The following is an 8,489-nucleotide window of genomic DNA, read 5'->3' as shown; positions in this document are numbered from 1 at the left end:
CCCTGAGCTGAGGAGAGAGGTGGTATTATCCCCATTGTATGATGAGGGTAAACGGAGGTACAAAGTGGCACAGTGACATGTAAAAAAACCTACCAGACTATGTCTGGTAGTCTGCTGCTCTACACTTCCCTAGATGGGCCATCTTTTCTTATGTGAAACATAGCAAATGAATAACAAAAGAAGTGAAATAACAGCCCAAGTTTGTGTCTGGAGTGGAGGTAGAAATACGTTTTAAATAAGGGGCTATTTTGTCCAAGAGATATGGCTGTAAGTGGATGACTGGAGTTCAGGCTGATGTTAGCTGTGAAATTTGAAGCACACAATGATTTTTTTTAAAATCTCTTCCTGGAGTAAAATCTACAGAAATTTAACAATTGCCTTTCATTGTCTGTTCTTATACTTGAAAAATTATCTCGTGGTGGACAAAAAAATCTTTCAGTGGATGACTGAAGAAGCGACTTCACAGAGTGAAAATGGCAAAAATCCGAGATAAAACAAACCTATCAAGTTGAATAATCATTCAGCTCTCGGCTATGTGTAGACTGTATTGCTCTTTCTGGGTACCAGAGGGATCCTAGAAAAGCAATGCCACGTCCAAGGAACACATCCGCTTTTTAGAAAATGTTTTCGAAAAAGCGAACTCACTCTTTTGTCATCCCTGTAAACTTCCTTTTACAAGGAATAAGGGATGTGTCAAAAGAGTACTTTCTTTTGACATTTGGCACTGTGTAGACATGCCAAATTTTGAAAGAGCCTCTTCTGAAAGTAAATTGGAAAAAGATACGCAAATTGCATTTCCTTTTCCAATTTAACATTGCAGTGTAGACCTAGCCTAACAGTGCAAACTCTACTAGATGTAATGCTAGTAGACAATAGGGTACTCATAATGGAGGGCAATGTGGGTGAAATCTCGACCCCCACTGAAATAAATAGAGTTCTGCTATTGGTTTAATTCAGGCCAGAATTTCCTCTTATGTCTGAAAGCAAGTGTTTAAAGAGTCAGGACCTAGGGCTATGCCTGCACTGCAGGCTTTTTGCTCAAGAACTGTTTTGCGCAAGAGTTCTTGCACAAAAAGTCTTGCGCAAGCAGGGCCAGATTAAGGCATGGGCTAGCCGGGCAGCTGCCCAGGACACCAACCTATGGGGGGCGCCCGGCTCCTAGATTGCAGGCTGCAGCGGCTCCCAGCAGCCACCCTGTAGTGGCCGCCTGGGGCGGGGGCCGCGTTAACCCCCGCAGTGCCGGCCAGCAGCGCCCTTCCCCCTGTGGCTGCGGGGCTTTGCACGGCCAGGCTTAGCCCGCCCTGGGTGGCTCCAGGCTGTGCGCCAGCAGCAGTAGCTGGGCTGGGCCGGGCACATGCGCCTTGCCGCTGCCAGCTCCGCACGCCCTCCCCCACATGCCAGGCAGGGGCGTGGCCGTGCAAGGGCCTTCTCCCATGTGCCGGCGTGGGGGCGGGGCCGCACATACACCCTCCTCCACGCACCAGCGCGGGGGAGAGGCTGCGCATGCGCCCTCCCCCAACCCGGGGCGCAGTTAAACTGTCTGCCCGGGGCGTCGGAATGGCTCAGTCCAGCTCTGTGTGCAAGAATGTGTCCACACTGCCATGTGCTTTAATGTAAGAGATGTGCTTTTGCGCAAGAGTGTCCATGGCAGGGTGGATGCTCTCTTGTGCAAGAAAGCTCTGATGGCCATTTTATCCATAGAGGTTTCTTGTGCAAGAAATCCCTGTTGCCTGTCTACACTGCCTTCTTGTGCAAGAGATCTTACGCAAGAGGGCTTATTCCTCATGGGGAGAGGAATAACTCTTGTGCAGAAGCCCTCTTTTCCAACACTTTACTGTAAATTTACATGCGCAAGAACGCACATGCGGTGTAGACGCTCCACAAGTTTTTGCCCAAGAATGGCCGTTTTTGTGCAAAAAGCCTGCAGTGTAGATGTTGCCTAGATGTATTAGAAAAAAGGGAGAGAAAGAGAAAGAGAGAGAGAGAGAAAGAGAGAGAGAGAGAGAGATTCCTTCATAATGGGCCTGATCCGTATCCCACTGAAGGTAATAGGTGTCTTTCCACTTACTCCAAGAGACATTGGATCAGGTTCCAGAGGTGTAGCAAGGGTGTTATGTGCTAGGGGGAAAGGAAAAATTTGTGCCCCCCACCACTGCCGCTATGTGGCGGAGATCCAAACCTTATGCATGGGAGGAAGGGGAGGGAGTAGCTTGTATCACATCTTTCCCCACCTCCTCCAGTTTGTGGCCGGGCCCCTGCACACAGTAACTCACCGGCAGAGATGGAAGAGGGTCGAGCTGGGGGTGAAGAGGCGGGGAGGAGGCTCCAGCCAGTGGCAGGGGGGAGGAAGAGGAGCAGGTGAGCCAAAGGATGGCAGAGGGAGTGGAGGGGACTAAATTGGCGCTCCCCTAGTGTGGTGCTCAGGGGCAACTGCCCCTCCCCCCAGGTGCTACGCCACTGTCAGGTCCAATTTCCTTAAACCAAATCCAAAGGAAGACTAGTGAAGCATTCAGGAAACTAACTGGGGCACTAAGGTTCAATTACATTATAGTAAAATCAAATGTAATAAAACCCACAAAGCTATGTGCTTAATGTAAAACAAAAGCAGGGATATCCCCAGTCCAGGTTGACATTCCTCGCTTAACTCTGGTGATTATGATTAGCTTTTGCAGCATCTGCAATACAGTCTAGGAAATTATATAGCCCACTACAACAATGCAGGATGTTTAGGCACAATAGGATGAGGGGAAAGTAGCTTTCACTTCCTTTTTTGTCTTTAATTTCCTGTTTTTTTGCTAAGAGGATGAAAGAGTGTAGAGAAATTTGTTTCCTGCACTGTTACAAAATATATATAATTTAAATACAAGGATTGAATTGACACCTTTAAAGGAGTAAACACATTTTAGGCATTTCCCATGTACTATATAGATTATAGAATATAATACTGTACTAAATGATTTCTTAAAAGAGGGAGACGTGTCGCAGTGCAAGGGAAAACTGTAATTCTATAATACATTGAATTTATGTTACAAACTGTGAAGTTTCCCCCCCAGGTTTATGCTTTGATTAAAATGTATTTGTCCAACAAGGGACTGGAATGATTACAGCCAGACTGCTTTCTCTATTTAAACAACAGTTTGTAGGAATATTTGCATTCATTTCAGCATAATGGACTTTTCAGAGCCATTACCATCTATTGTGGGAATGTGTATTTAGTCAGGTAGAAAAATCCTAATGACATTTGTTAATTAACTGCGGTCCGAAGGCAACAGCCACATTTGATATCTCACCTACTAATCGTAAATCAAAGGCTTTGATCCTGCGGTTGGCTCTTCATAGGCACAGGACTCAACCCATTTGCAACAAATTGCAGGACAGGGGGTCAGAGTTAGAAATTAATTAGAAAAGAGTAAAATGAAGAAAATAATCACATCCTGACACAGTAGAGCTATGGACAATTCTATTGATAAATGATCCGGGTAGGGTTGCCAATTTTGGTTGGATGTATTTCTGGAGATGTCATCACATGATATAATCTTTAATTAAAGATTAATCTTTAGGTCCTGGAGACTCCAGGCCAATTCTGGAGCATTAACAATCCTAGCCAATCCTAGATAAAAATTTGTAAATAGCACTGGTAGCTCTGTCCACATACAAGAAATCACATATATGTGGAACAAGACAATTTAGAGAATAGAGAAGCATCATTGAGGCGCTTTTCATTGTACTATAATAATATCTTCACTTTTCTAGCACCCCCATCCAAAGATCCTGGCACACTGACTGTACAAACTTTTCTGAGTTGAGTCACAACCTCATTCTGTGAGGTAGTGAATAAACAGTTTTTTCTTAATGGGGGAGATTGTTTTAAATCATGTAATTGACTTTGATTCAATTTGTTGCTTAATTTATTTTTGTGGTAGCTTTTAAGGGCTCCAGTCTTAAATGAGGACTCCTTTTTGCTAAGTGCAGGGAAAAAAAGAACAAAAACACAGCCCCTGTCCCAACGAATCCTGCTGACTTTACTGAGGCATGACATGAACAAGATGAACACTTAATATTAAACACAACAAATGGCCTGGTAGCACTTTATAGACTAACAAAATATGTAGATGGTATCATGAGCTTTCGTGGGCACAGCCCACTTATTCAGATGACCGGAGTTTTAGAGTTTAAGATGTGCAGACCCAAAATGGGCTGTGCCCACGAAAGCTCATGATACCATCTACATGTTTTGTTAGTCTATAAAGTGCTACCAGACCATTTGTTGTTTTTTTCTGTACAGACTAACTCAGCTACCCCCTGAAACAATATTAAATTATGGTTAGAGTAGGTGGCAATGCCAGGGTTAGAATCCAAGGCTAAATCTGTCCTGTTTGGGTGCCTAAGTGAAGAAAACAAATCTGTAACGAGGCACCTAATTAAGTGTCCTGCTTTCCACAGGTGATGAGTGCCCACCCTTTCATTTATTTAGGCACCTGAACCTGACTAAATGTAAGAACAGTGGCATTAACAAGTAGAAAACAGAGCTCACCAGGTAGTGCAGCTCATTCAGAAGCTGTGTTAGTATCCTCTCTGCTAGGATGAGGAATTCTTGATACCTGGTGACTAAGAAAGCCTCATCCTTTTGGAGGAGACATTTTAGCTGCAGCAGTTCCTTCTTTGTTCCACCCTGTTTGGGAGTTGCAAGTGCTCAGCACCTCTGAAAATCAGGCCTTTTATTTAGATGGGTAAATGTGGGTTTCAGAATCTGGCTTGAGACCATAAAGCTACTACACCTCGGGAGCCTAAACTACTTTTATCCATGTATCCAAAGTTCCCTGCTCCAACTGCTTGAGAATTTGTGTAGGATGAGAATCCCAGTCAGGAAAGGGGGCACAATTTTTTACTCTGAACGCGCACCATGTTATAGCAGGCTCTGTTTCTGGGAGTGTGTCTAGCCTACAGGGTTTTGTCAACAAAAGTGGATTTTTGTCAACAAAATTATACCGTCTACACCACCGCCGAGTTCTGTCAACAGTAAGTCGACAGAACACGGAAGTTTTGTCAACGGTGGTAAACCTCATTCTACGAGGAATAACACCTTTTGTCAACAGAGTTTTGTTGACAAAAGGTGTTATTGCATCCACACTGAGATTTTTCAAAAGAGAGCGTCTAGACTCTCTGTAGAAAAAGCGGCTTGCTTTGTCAACAGATCTGGCTGTAATCTAGATGGTCTTTGTTGACAGAGGCTTTGTCTACAGTATCTGTGGACAAAAGCCTGTAGTCTAGACGTACCCTAAGTGTTTTAGTGGTCTCTGTGTTAGAATAGCATCTGCACTGAGCCTTAGTAATTTAAGTAACAGACCCAGTGCCTTTTGTGTTAGTGGGATAGGCTTGTCTACATTGAAAGCTGTAGTGGTATACTGATGCAACTAGAGATATTCTGGAAAATTTCCTCAGGTTCTTCATCATGCCTAGGAACAACTAAGAAAGGAAGCCTCAAATAATCCACTCTACCAGGATGTCTCATGATAGATGAGGAGCTAAGATGCTGCAAAGAGTGCTGAAATAATATTGAGTCACTTCACTCTCAGGGTATGTCTACACTACCCCGCTAGTTCGAACTAGTGGGGTAATGTAGGCATACCGCAATTGCAAATGAAGCCCGGGATTTGAATTTCCCGGGCTTCATTTGCATAAGCGGGGCGCCGCCATTTTGAAATCCCCGCTCGTTCGAACCCTGTGCCGCGCGGCTACACGCGGCACGAACTAGGTAGTTCGAACTAGCGGGGTAGTGTAGACATACCCTCAGATGTCACTGCTGGAGAGGGAGAAGGATGGCCTGGACATTGCAAGAGCCCCAAAGAAACAGGACCTCAAGAGGTTGCTTGGTTGGCTTGTGCTAAAGGTTGGCACTTGGCCCTGCCCCAATTTTTAACATAGGCCTTGTTGTATGCTAGGGCAAGACTTGTGATATTTTGGCTTGTGTTGCATAGATTCATGTGTGTGTTGCCTCATTCAGAAAAGCTGATGGTTACTTTAATGCCTAATCATAGTGCACCAAGTTAAGAAGCTCTCACTCACTCAGGTGTTTTGGTTACAGATGGAATCTGGGGCAAGTTTGGAACTACTTCTTCCTGAGTGGGCTCACCTGACCTTATTGCTAATATTCATGACATACAATGGAACAACATTTAAAATCTTAATTCCTCTTCCAGTGAGAGAATACCTGAGAAAATTCCAGAGTGGGGAAAAAAGATTTTTATGTGCATTGAAATTGAACAGTTATCCTGTTTGGTTATCCTACTCTTCTGCTTAAATGTCTATCTTTTCCTATTTCAGATATCCATAGAAATGCCAGTTGGAAACATGTCTGTATGGTAAATGTAGTAGTTCATAGATAATCTTGTGATAGAGGCAAAGAATTAGAAGTCAGAGTTCTATATTTGCCTGTGACCAGATTTGCTTTGAACCTCTCTGCATTTCTGTTTCCTCAACTGTAAAATGGAGATGACACGTGTGTGTGTCTCTCATCAGAGAGTTGTAAAGTTGAACTCATCTGTATTTTGCAATGTGCTTTGACAGTCTCAGATTGAAGGCCCTATAGAAATGGGTAGTACTAATATTATCATATGAAAACTTGAAATAAAGGCTAGTAGAAAAGTGGACAAGAAAGCTAAAAGCGAATGCCTGAGTACTCATAAATGCCATAATTGTGGGTACAGGTTATAGGGTACAGTTTGAGACACTCATGAAAATGTTCTTCATGGAACCCAGGAACAGCAGAGACTGAACATAGCTAAAAATCTAGAAAGCTAACATTGCTTTGTTCTATGATCAAATTGGCCACTTGGTAGTCAGAGATCTGGAGCAACAAGAAACATCCTGTTAGGAAGGAATGTACAGAGAAGCTGCATTGTCTACGTTCATGGGTGTTCATTGTCTATGTTCATTGTGGTTGTGCTATTAGACTTGTATCCATTGTGTAATGACACAAAATACAAAAATATTTTGTTCTTATTCACTTGTTACTTTGGCGTGTGTGATTTTTAAAGCAGAGTAAGCCATTTTTTCTGTCTTGAATTGATGTTGTCTCTGTTGAGTGATCCTTACAACTCAAGGAGGAAAGAGAATATTTGTTTTTTATTTTTTTTCTCAACTACCCTCTTTCATCTATTAATGAGCGTGGGAGGAGAAGAGTGTAGAGAGAAAGTGTGCTGGGGTATGAACATGCATACAAACTCAAACATGTCTTTATGGTTGAGAGCATGTGTGAATACAAGCATATTTGTGCATCTGCAGACTTCTCTGAGCTTTTCAGTTCTGCAGGAATATTTTATGTTATGCCACTGCAGTCTGGGAGTTAATCTTTGCAAACATTCCACATGAGTAAAGTTACTCACATGCATTCATGGAGGATTGGCCCCATATTTACAAGAGATATTTTTTAAAACTTTGTAAATAGCATTCCTGATGTTGCTAATTTTTAAGCATTTTCCTTTCCATATAGAATTCTTTACATTTTAAGGCGCGAGGAGTTCTTTCTTTTTTTTAAATACATTTTATTGAATCATGTATTGCACTCCCATTACCAAAAAGGCATGTGGGATTTTTGAAACTGAGGCCACATCTTTACTTTGACCATGGGTGAGCAGAGGAAAGAGGGCTCATTTTTGGAGGTGTGAATCTGGCATCCACACACAATGTGTAGCCCAGCAAAGTGTATGCACTGCTTCAATGCCTGTGACATAGCATCGTCGCTGAAACCAGATATTAGTGCAGCAATATTACCATTTGATTTGAAGGAACTTCTGGAGGCATCATTGGTGCTGCCTTTCCAGATTCTTGAGAGGCTCTCAATAGGTCACCCAAGTTTCTCACCTTGGTGACTGAAGAAACAACATTTGTCTTATAAACCTGGATCTAGATTCCTGCTGTAGATCATGGTTCATGAAAACACACCAGAGCAATTTCCCAAAGAAGCATGTGCACATTGAATCTTATGCTGCATCTCACTGTCGATATTTGTGTTTTGAGAAAGTTGGCTACTGAGGTAGCAAAAGTACACAACTGTTTCCAAAGTCTGACCCTTGATTATTTGTAGTGGGTCATGTGCAAGGCCCGAAGCAGGATGATAGAACATATTAGTCTTCTCCATATTCACTCAGGGTATGTCTACACAGCAAAGTTATTTCGAAATAACAGCCGTTATTCTGAAATAACTTTACTAGCGTCTACACAGCCAAACCGCTATTTTGAAATTAATTCAAAATAGCGAAGTGCTTATTTCGAATTTGGTAAACCTCATTCCATGAGGAATAACACCAAATTTGAAATAGCTATTTGGAAATAAGTGCTGTGTAGACACTTATATCGAAACAGGGGGCCTCCAGCCTTCCCAGGGTGCCCTGGTGGCCACTCCAGCCTCAACCAAGAACACTCCTCTCCCTCCCTACTCCCTAGAGCCCTTAAAGGGGTTAACTCTGGCTACAGCACCTGTGCCAGCT

The sequence above is a fragment of the Pelodiscus sinensis genome, chromosome 13 (genome assembly GCF_049634645.1).
Source record: "Pelodiscus sinensis isolate JC-2024 chromosome 13, ASM4963464v1, whole genome shotgun sequence".
NCBI classification, from domain to species: domain Eukaryota; kingdom Metazoa; phylum Chordata; order Testudines; family Trionychidae; genus Pelodiscus; species Pelodiscus sinensis.
The sequence above is the reverse complement of the archived record's forward strand: the minus strand, read 5'-3'. Positions refer to the sequence as shown.